Here is a 10,599-nt window from a genome sequence, read left to right on the forward strand (position 1 = left end):
AGATTTTGGCTGTAGGTCTCTGAAACAGTAGATATAAAGGAAATTTGAGATTTTGAACTCTAGATTGATTCAAAATTGGCTAGTGGGCTTATCACAACATGTACTTTGGATGTATGATGGGGCCAATTATCAAAATTCCTCAATTTTGACCAGAAAGTAAATAATCGCGATTATTAACTTTTCTTCCAAAATTGATATTTTTTGGTACAAATTGGTTCTAGGCATGGTATAGACCTTGGGTATGAGATATGAGCTGATTTGGATCAAGAAATGTTGTTCATAACCCAAATTTTGGCTTGCAAAGACTTCTTTGCGTTTTTTGGAAATTTTACAAGTAATGGGTGGTCATTTTGGCTCATACTTGATTTTTGACATGTACTAGGTGTATGCACATGATAGGTGAGGTGATTTGACAATTTCCAAGCAAAAATGAAGCAAAAGTAAATAATCACGATTATTAACTTCAGTAACAAAAACTTTGCAAAACCCACAATTTTGACCTAGACATGTTTCATACACCTAATACAAGTCCTAAATTGAATTTGGTCAAGTATGATAATGCCGGCATCACTTTGAGCTCTGTCGACTCTGAAATCACCGTTTTTTGTGATTACTCTGTCTGTTGGGTTGGTCGGTCAACTTTGAAGCTTTGGACTTATCGGTAACATAGTCGTGAAGCTACCTGTTTGGAGTCAATTTGGGCTCATTTGGAGTCAGTTTGGCCTCGTATGTCGAATTTGACGCTTTGTAACCTTCGAGCCGTTTTCTGCTTTTCGAGGGCCTTGCTTGGTGGATTTCACCAAACCAATCATATACATTGTATATGAACCTCATTAGCAAGCCATCTGTGGAGTCAGGTCGAAATTCTGGCATTTGCCAAAAACCTAACTTTTCTACTAGGGACCTCCTTGACCCCAGCCGAATGGTCATTTGATGGTATAGAAAGGTTCTATTATGTTAGGGCATGCTATGGTTCAAATCCCATCCGATTTGGTCAAGTTGGTTGGCCGCTATGGTCAGTTTTAGGTCGTAGGTCTTCGTGCACTACTCGGTTTCTAAGGTTTTTTCTAAGGCTTTAGACTAGCTACCGGCCGTACAAAATGGATCATTATCGAGTAAAGAACTTACCCCTCATGTCTTGTGTGAGACGACACTGAAAATGGTCAGCTGTGGGCTCTGGAAATGTCGTGCGAAAGAGGCCGAAATCTCTCTCTGCAAAGGCTCCAAGTGGAAATGAGGTGGTTTTAGCCTACCATGGATATCTATACCTGGACTTCCCCAACCAAATTTTCCCAAATTTCCCCGTTAGTCCTACTAGGCCGTGAAATCTATGTTAGATTCAAAAATTTTCTTGATCGGATTCCTGTAGGTCATTCTGCAAGAATTTTGCAAAAGTAGGCTTGTCCACCTTGTCCTTCTGATCACCATCGTGTCTTCAATTTTTCCATATGAGCTTTCTTGCTATTTATTATTAATTTTGACCTGTTTATTTAAAAAATCAAAGAAAATAGCAAAATTTTCTAAAAAAGTAAAGTAAAAATCTAGTAATTAAGAAAATCACTTGAAAAACACAGCTTTATTGTTTCTTGTTGGATTTCTCCATCTTTAAGCCTCCTTAACAACAAAAATGATGAAAAATACCCAAAAAAGAACAATTTTTGATGATTTTTTGATAGAATATACACTATTTACACTCATCGAAAAGATATTATCAGTGAATTTTCCCTTGTTGATGAATTATACGGGCATTATTAGGTAATTTTGTAAAAAATCACACGTTAACATGGAACTTTTTCCTCCCTCTTCAAACATTGCCCTTAATTATTTAGTACTTAGTGCCCTTCCGCTTCTCCTAGATGGCGTACTCTGAGACGACTGTGTGCATGGGTTGAACAATTGTGTCTATGCATAGCTGTGATTGGCTCTACCATGATATGAAGATCAATACAATGCAAACCGATATGTTGTGCAAGAGTTGGGTCTTGAGTATTTAACTCAAGGGTTTTCAATGTCGAGGTTTGCTGCCAATGTCTTCCAAAGAGCAAATCTTGTAGCTTTTGTGCTCTCTGTTTGATTGTACCATCAAGGTGCTTTAGCATGTTGATTGCTTGAGCTGTTGGTAGCACTTTAGACTATTGTGGAGCTTTTTCTCTTTATTGGTAGCTTGGTCGGCTTGGTGTTGCATGGTGTGGTGGAGTCTGTTGAGACTTAACTCGCCACTGCTCGATTGGTTTCGCAGTCTGTGGAGAAAATAAGTGCTCCTTTTTCTTCCAAACCCTTTTCATGGTAGGTTCCTTGCTTGTAGATGCCCGATTCTGTGTTTGGATCCTTGGAACCTCCTTTTGTTTCTTCAGGGAAGTTTTAGGCACCCAAAGTTGAATCGGTTTATCTTTAAGCTGTGCTTTTGGTACCCAAATTTGCCTGACTCCTTGCATGCTACATGTAGCATTTGATTGTCGAGGGGATGGAGAAGATTTACTTCATGGATTGGTCTGTTGATTGCTTCTTTTACATTCCTCCTTGCTTGGTGCAATTGGAACAATGAGTTGCCCTCCTTTAGGTGATAGCTTTAGTTGATTCGTATCCCAATCTGGTACTGCTTTATATGTACGCATCCAGGGAATTCCAAGAATCATCGTCTCATTCATGTGTTCATCTGGAAAACATAAAAACTGATGAGGACATGAACATCCATGTACTACCACGTTCAAGCTGATTACACCCAATGTTGGAGCTGGATTCTTGTTGCATCCTTTGATTGTCGCTATTCCTGCTGTCAATGCTTGACTTGTTTCCTTCTTGTATGTGGAATAATTGACTGCATTCACTCTAGCTCCTGTGTCAACCAAAGCATTGGTGCTATGATTTTTGAGTTGTACTTTGATGCACAGATCCATTCCATCTAACTAGTTTGTTATCTGTTGAAACTGCATCTTTAGGTAATTCCCAGTGTCAATCATCTAGTTTCAAAGTGTTGATGGGAATCGGTATCTGTTGATTCTTGAGAGCAACTTTACGCTTAAGTACCCAAAGTCTAGCTTCCTCTTGGGCTTCATCAATAACCTGTTGTTGTTTGATCTTCCTTTGTTTGGCTCCATGCATTCTCTCTAGTAATTCATTGGTTAGTGGAAAATTGTATTTCTTTAAACAGAATCCACTAATCCAATAAGCCATTGGTTCACCATCTAGGGCGGACAATTTTACTGCTCCACTTGGAGATACATCTTCAATGATAAATGGTCCATTTCCCTTTTCCTTAAACTTGGGAATGTGTTGTTAAAGGGAATAGACTAGAACTAAGTCCCCTTTCTTGAAAGTTTTTGTGATTAAGTGGGAATCAAAAAACTCTTTTTGTTTCCGCTTTTGTGCATAGATATGAGCTACAACAGTTATCCTTTGCTCATCTAGCTTTTCCAAATCTTCAAGTCTTTCTGACAATTCATGTCCAGTCCACTCAAGATTCTGTGCTACTCTTAATGTCTGCAATAGAAATTCTATTGGCAGTAGGGCATCAAGAACATAAACAAGGTTAAAGGGTGTAGCATTTAGAGTTGTTTTGAATGAAACTCGATAAGCCCATAGAGCAGCATGGAGATTCATTTCCTAGTCTGTCCTTCCCGAACTAACCACTTTGGTTAGTACCGAATTCACTCCTTTTCATTTAACTCAGAGAATCCAGATAAATGTTCATGTGTCTAGGAAGATTTTTTTCCAGCAGCGCATAGTCTTTATGTTCGGGCCAAGAAGATTACGAGAGATCCTGGAATGTCCTTTGCCTGTTGTAATTCCAATGATTAACTATGAAAACTCATATGATGTGCATGTGTTTGTCCTTATCTAAAGTTGAGCTCCATTGAAGTTTCTGGGAATTGAGTCATTCAAAAGTCTTGGGTTCTTGCGCGTGTGTTCGAAGGGGTTATCAAAGCATCGTAACTTGGGTAGCCATGGTTTTCTCTTATCTGGAGTTTCATGGAATAAGTGATGAAGATGTGGAAGACTTTTTGGAAAAGATGGAGGTTGCGTGCATTAGTGTAATGGAATTTGCCTATTCAATTTGAGAATAGAGGAATTTAATGAGAGTACTTTCAAGAAATGATTTTGTGAGCATAGCGGGTATACATAATTGAAGATAGCAACATAATCATAGAAATTAGTTAACTTGGCATAGACAATACTTTTGCAAGAGAGAGAGTTTAGAGAACATGACAACAATTGAGGACCGGATTTATGTGGAGCCGGTCCCCCCTCCAATAGGCATTTGTATTATGATTTCTCCCATAAAGAGAGACTTGTTACAATACAGTCTTTGTGTTCCTTGTGACCTAGGTGATGCCATGAAGATGGAAGGCTTCATGCACCACAAACATAACATAAACTTGAAGAAAGCTTTAACTATCCCAAGCCTCAGTCCCAAGACCTCAAACACCTTCGAAGGTGGAGAGAGCTAGCAGGGAATGAGGGTAGGGAAGAGGAAGAAGAAACATTTCGTAGGAGAAAGAATTAGTTCCTCACTTATCATACTCTTGTTGCTAGCATACATAATAGCATAGTAATGAAGAAGAAGGAGATGGCAAGCTTAAGCATTGAAGCATGGCTCTTGGTTGGATTTGCACTCCATAGCCAAGAGTGTTGGTGTAGGCTCTCAACCTCTACTTGCTTGGAGAGGGAGCTCTTGCACTTTGCATATCACACAATGAGAGTGCTTGTGAGTGTGTGTCGGTGAGTATACCCCCTAGGCACCCCCCTAGCTTGCTTGGGTCGACCCCCCCTTGTAGCTCATGCCTGAAGCTCATTGGACCCCTCCAAGCCTAGCCAATCACAAGCAGGAGCCATTACAAGCAACATGGGTAGCCTTGGGACAAGTGTCCCCCTTTCCCCTTTGAGAGAGAGGACTTGATAAATGCTAAAACAATTAGATAATTCATGTAATTTATCATTGGACCCCTTTGAAGCCTAGCCAATAGGCTTCAAGCAACACATGAAGGTAACATGGGTAGGGGCCTGACATGTGTCCTTGCTGCCTCTTCAAGATGGGCTTCCCTTGTGTGTGTGAGTGGGTGTTCTCTCTCTAGGCCCTAGGAAAAGGGCTCGCCCCCCCTCTTGTAGGAATGCTTTTGACTTTTAGGTGATCAAGCACCTTACTCACCAAGCATGACAAAGCACTTGAACTAGGGGGGGTTCCCACAAGCATCTCAGGCAAGCTTCTCAAGGCACCTCAAGTACAGTAATCATGCAGCAAGTCAAGCACCTCAAGCATGGAGCCAGTCAAGCACCTCAAGCATCTTAATCAAGCACCTCAAGCATGAAAAACACCTCAAGCATGACAAGCACCTCAAGCAGAACAAGCACCTTGAGCTTGGGCCGGGTTCCCACCTCAAGCTCAGCCCTAGCTTACTTAAGGTCAAAAGGACTTTTACACACATTTATTGGAGGTCTTCAATGAAGCTAACCCTAAGGTCTTATGCTCCATTGGTTAGCCTTGCTCTTTGATAGACCATCTCCCTTTTGGGCCCCTTTACATTGGCCCCGTGTTGAGATAGATCTAAAAGCACATACCTATATCTTAACACTTGTTCCCGTTTATTCTCCCACATTAAGTGATCAATTTAATATGAGAAAATCATTTGGGTTATTTAGATATTAGATTTTATGACATTACCTCTCTCTTGAAATCATAGTCGTCCTCGACTATGAGGTAGAAGAGATAAAGTCTTAGTCATTAGTCAATCGTACTTAGCGGGTAAAGGATCCCTTTTTACCCTACGACATCTTTCCAAGATGGATGACTAATCCATTTGGTGCTTGGGAGACATAGCTGCCGCAAGCATGTCTGCTCTTTAGTCCATTTCATTCTCCCAAAGTAGAGTGACAAATTCTACTTGGTGTTTGAGAGACGTCGTCATCACAAACATGATTCTAAGCATGCATACTAGTTAAATTTGTGCACAATTAAAAAGAGGACTAGTCATATAAGACAAAAACATGAGTTATTTAAAAGAAATTTGTACATTTGCTTACTCTAATGTAGCATTGTAAGCATTGACAAGGTTCATACTATCCTTAAGTTGTACTCCTTGCATCCATTTAGCATCTTCAAAAGGATAATTTTTGAACTTAATAAGATACCGTCGGATAATCTTACCATGTGGTAGTACCTTGTCTTCATGCCGAAGGATAGCTTCGGGTTGTAGCACCTCTTCTTGGTCTTCAACTTCGGGAGGGTCTTCAATAATTGGTTCAATTGGTGGCTCTCCTTTGTAGGGCTTAAGTAAGCTTACATGAAAGGCATTGTGTATAAGCCAATGGTTGGGCAGCTTGAGTTGATAAGCCGTCTCATTGATAGGCTTCAATATTTGGAAAGGACCATAGTATCTTTTTGCTAGTTTAGCATAATACTTTTGATGGCCCGTAGGATTTTTGCCCGTCGTTTGCCTTAATCGAGCCTTAGGAAACTTGAGTAAGACCCAATCATTTTCTTTGAACATTAAGGCTCTTCTGTGCTTATCAGCAGCAGCTTTTTGCCTTTGCTGAGAGATGGCTATAGCCTCCCTAATCTTTTGAAAAGATTCTTGTAGGTCACGGCTATACTCATCGGCGACGAAGATCTTCCCATGTACTTTCAGTAGCAAGGGACTTTTAGGTCTTCCTTCTATGATCTCGAAAGGTGCTTTGCCCGTAGAAGTATGTACAGTATTATTGTAGGCATACTCTACTAGCGGTAAATACTTTTCCCATTGTGAGCGTTGATCTACTTCGGTAACATAAGTCTTGAGTAGATCGAGTATCGTAAGATTGGCTATCTCACTTTGGCCATCCGTTTGTGGGTGATAGGCCGAAGAGAAATTCAATCTTGTTCCTAGATTTTCAAAGAGACCTTTCCAGAAATTACTGGTCATTCTAGGATCTCTATCTGACACGATGGATGTGGGTAATCCATGGTGTTTGAAAATCTGAGATATGAAGAGAGTTGCCATTTGATGTGCCTTAATAGTCTTTTTGACAGGAATAAAATGTGCTTGCTTGCTAAACCTGTCGACTATTGTCCATATTCCTGTATTCCCATGGATAGACTTGGGTAATCCAAAGATGAAATCCATGGATATACTCTCCCATGGTGAATTTGGAATAGGCAATGGCTGGAGTAATCCAGGTTGCTTCCCTCTATCATACTTGGTCTTTTGGCATACTACACATTTTGAAACATACTCTTGTATGTCCACTTTCATGGTAGGCCAATAGAAATACGTCTCTACTCCTCGGAGAGTAGGTTGAATACCTCTATGCCCTGCATATGGAGGAGCATGGGATTCATACATAACCTTCTCACAAAGGGAATGGGTAACACATAGCCTATTGCCGTGGAGAAGATAACCATCCTGCAAGGTGAATGGTTCCTCTTTCTTCCCCAAAGCAAGGGCTGACATTATGTCTCTAAAGTCAGGGTCAGTAGCATACTCATCTATCATAGAGGATAGATCATTGTGAGTAGCTATAGACACCTCATTAACTTTTGGTCGTCGTGAAAGTGCATCGGCAACTTGATTGTGCTTACCAGCTATGTGAGCAATATGGAAATTAAATTGCGAAAGAAAATTTGCCCACCTCATTTGTTTGTCGGAAAGCTTGGTTTGCGTCATGAAATACTTGAGACTTTGGTGGTTGGTTCGTAGGATAAATGGAGTCCCCAATAGGTAGTGCTTCCATGTGTCTAGGGCATGTAGAACAGCTAAAAGCTCTTTCTCATAAATGCCCAAGACTCGTTCATCACCATTGAGCCTTCGGCTCTCATATGCTATGGCATGCCCTTCTTGAAGCAAAACCGCTCCAAGGCAATCACCACAAGCATCACATTGGACCTCAAATGGCTTTGAGAGATCCGGAAGCACGAGGACTGGTTGGGAAGTAAGCTTCTCTTTGAGTTTTTCAAAAGCATTTTGCTCCTTAGCAGTCCATACAAACTTAACGTTCCTCTTGGTTAAGTCGTGTAGTGGTCCTGCTACTTGAGAGAATTTTGCTATGAAGCGTCTATAGTATGCACACATACCAATAAAGCTTCTTAGCTCATGTAGATTCCTTGGGTTAGGCCATGATTTTATTACCTCTAACTTTGATGGATCCATACGAATACCATCGTGAGAGATAATATGGCCTAGATATTGAATCTCTTGAAGGAAGAATTCACTTTTCTTTTGGTTGAGAAAAAGTTTGTTCTCCCTCAAGGCTTGAAAAATCACTTGGAGATGTTGCTTATGTTCCTCCAAAGACTTGGAGTAGATGATGATATCATCGAAGAACACTCTAGTGAATTTTCGATATGGTCTAAAATTTTCTCCATCAAACGATTGAACGTAGCTGGTGCATTAGTCAAGCCAAAAGGCATGACTAGATATTCATAAAGACCAAATGTTGTGCGAAACGCGGTCTTTAAGATATCCTCATCCACTATCCTTATTTGATGATAGCCACTCTGAAGGTCAATCCTACTGAAGTAGGTAGAGCCTTGTAGCTTATCAAACAGATCTTCTACCCGAGGTACGGGAAATCTGTTTTTGATAGTGATATGGTTTAGTGCTCGATAGTCTACACACATACGGTATGTACCATCTTTCTTTTGCACTAAAAGGACTGGAGAACAAAAGGGAGAGGAACTAGGCCTCACCATCCCTTTGTCTACCAGCTCTTGTACTTGCCTCATGATCTCCTCTTGTTGAGCTTGTGAGACTCGATAAGGAGGTTTGTTAGGCGGTGAGCTCCTGGAAGGAGCTCAATACGATGGTCATCATCCCCTCGTTTTGGAGGTAGGTCCATAGGGATATCATCGATGAACACATCTTGGAATCCTTTTAGAAAAGTAGACAAGTCTAACTCTTCTTGATTCCTATCATTTCATTTGATGAAACATTATTAGCTTTTAGAGACTCTTTGACATAAATCATGTACGCAGAAACTAAGCTCTTCATTGATTTATCAAAAGAAAGAGGATTTACAAGTGGAATAGTGCGACCACGCTCACTAGAATCTATATACATGTTCTTTCCCCTGTAGGTGAAGTAAATTCTCCTTTCAGGGAACTTCATGTTGGCAGCCATGCGATCAAACCATGGTGCCCCTAGGATAACATCCGATGTTGGAGGGGAGAGATGAAGAAGTCTTCTTTGTCGACATAGCTTTGGACATGAAGCCTCAACTTCCCAATCAAGGGAGTAACGGAGGCTTGTTGTCCCTTGAAAGCTGCATCAGCTGTTACTATATCTCCCATCTCAAAAGCTTGAATGCCCAACTTGGTGGCCAACTCTATTGATATGAAGTTGAGAGTAGAGCCAGGGTCAAACAAGATGAAGGCATCATGCTCTCTTACCTTTCCCCAAGCATAGGAGAGTGATGATCCTTTGCAATGAGCATCCTCTTTTGGAGCTTCGATGGTCGAAGCCCTAGGAGTCTCATTGCGAGTATTCTTCTTGGGGCAAGAACGATAGCCATGTCCTTGCTCCCCACACTTGAAACACTTATGGTCCTTGCGAAAAGCTTCAAGCTCTTCAGGAGAGAGTTTGTTTTTACCTTTGTAAACTCCCTTCTCCTTGGACCGATTGTTGTTGTTGTTGTTGGAAGTGCCTTGGGAATTATTTTGAGCATTGGATTTCCCCTTTGCATCATTTTTATCTTTGTTTTCCATGGGCTTGACATTACATCTAGCCCCTTGATGGAAATTGATGCGTGAAGCAACCATGGTGTGGTGGATTACTTCGGTAATAGTACCGGGCCGTTGAGAGTTGATATATTCGGCCATCTCTTCAGGTAATCCCGCACAGAATTGTTGTCTTTTCTCGGCAAAGTCTATCTTTTGAAAGACAGTAGCTTTGAGATGTAAATCCCAAAACTTATCTACATACTTGTTGATAGACTCATGAGAGAGGAGCTTCAAGCCGCGCCATTCGGTAAGAACTTTATCTTTAGTATCGCTTGGAAGAAATTGCTTCATGATGGAAACTCGTAGAGTTTTCCATGTCCTTGGGGCTTCTCCATTTCCACGAAGGCTAGTCCACCATTGACGAGCTGATTTTTGGAAGTGCATAGCTACATGGCGTAGCTTGGAGGACTCTGTGAAGCCCTCGTCCCCAAAGGCCGCATCAAATTGCTGGATGAAGGCCAACACTTTGTTGGTAGCACCAAAGGTGCCATCGTAGGTGAGAAAAGAGATACTCTTTCCTCCCTCCTTGAACTTCTTTAGCTTTTGTGACCTTCGCCATGCAGGAAATGATTTGCGATGCCCTCCCCTCTTGTATTCTCTAGGAGAATAGCCATAACTTTCATCGGAAGAGAAGGAAGGTGAAGAAGAAGGAGAAGAGGGTGACCTCTTCCTAGCCCTTTTCTTCCTTTGTTTCCTCTCTTGCCTTTGAGAGTGATGAGGTGAAGGACTATGGGTTGCTCTTTTCCTCTTGGGAGGAGTAGGCGATCGTCTAGACCGCCTTCTTCGTGGAGCCACATCTTCAGAAGAACTTAGACTTTCATTGCTTTCTTTCTCTTTGGATTCCTCCTCTCGAATGGGAGAGAGTCTTCTTTTGGGGGTCTCTTCAAGAGGCCTCCTAAGCTCTCTCTCCT

The sequence above is a fragment of the Adiantum capillus-veneris genome, chromosome 18 (assembly GCF_014529385.1).
Source record: "Adiantum capillus-veneris isolate H3 chromosome 18, ASM1452938v2, whole genome shotgun sequence".
NCBI lineage: Eukaryota > Viridiplantae > Streptophyta > Polypodiopsida > Polypodiales > Pteridaceae > Adiantum > Adiantum capillus-veneris.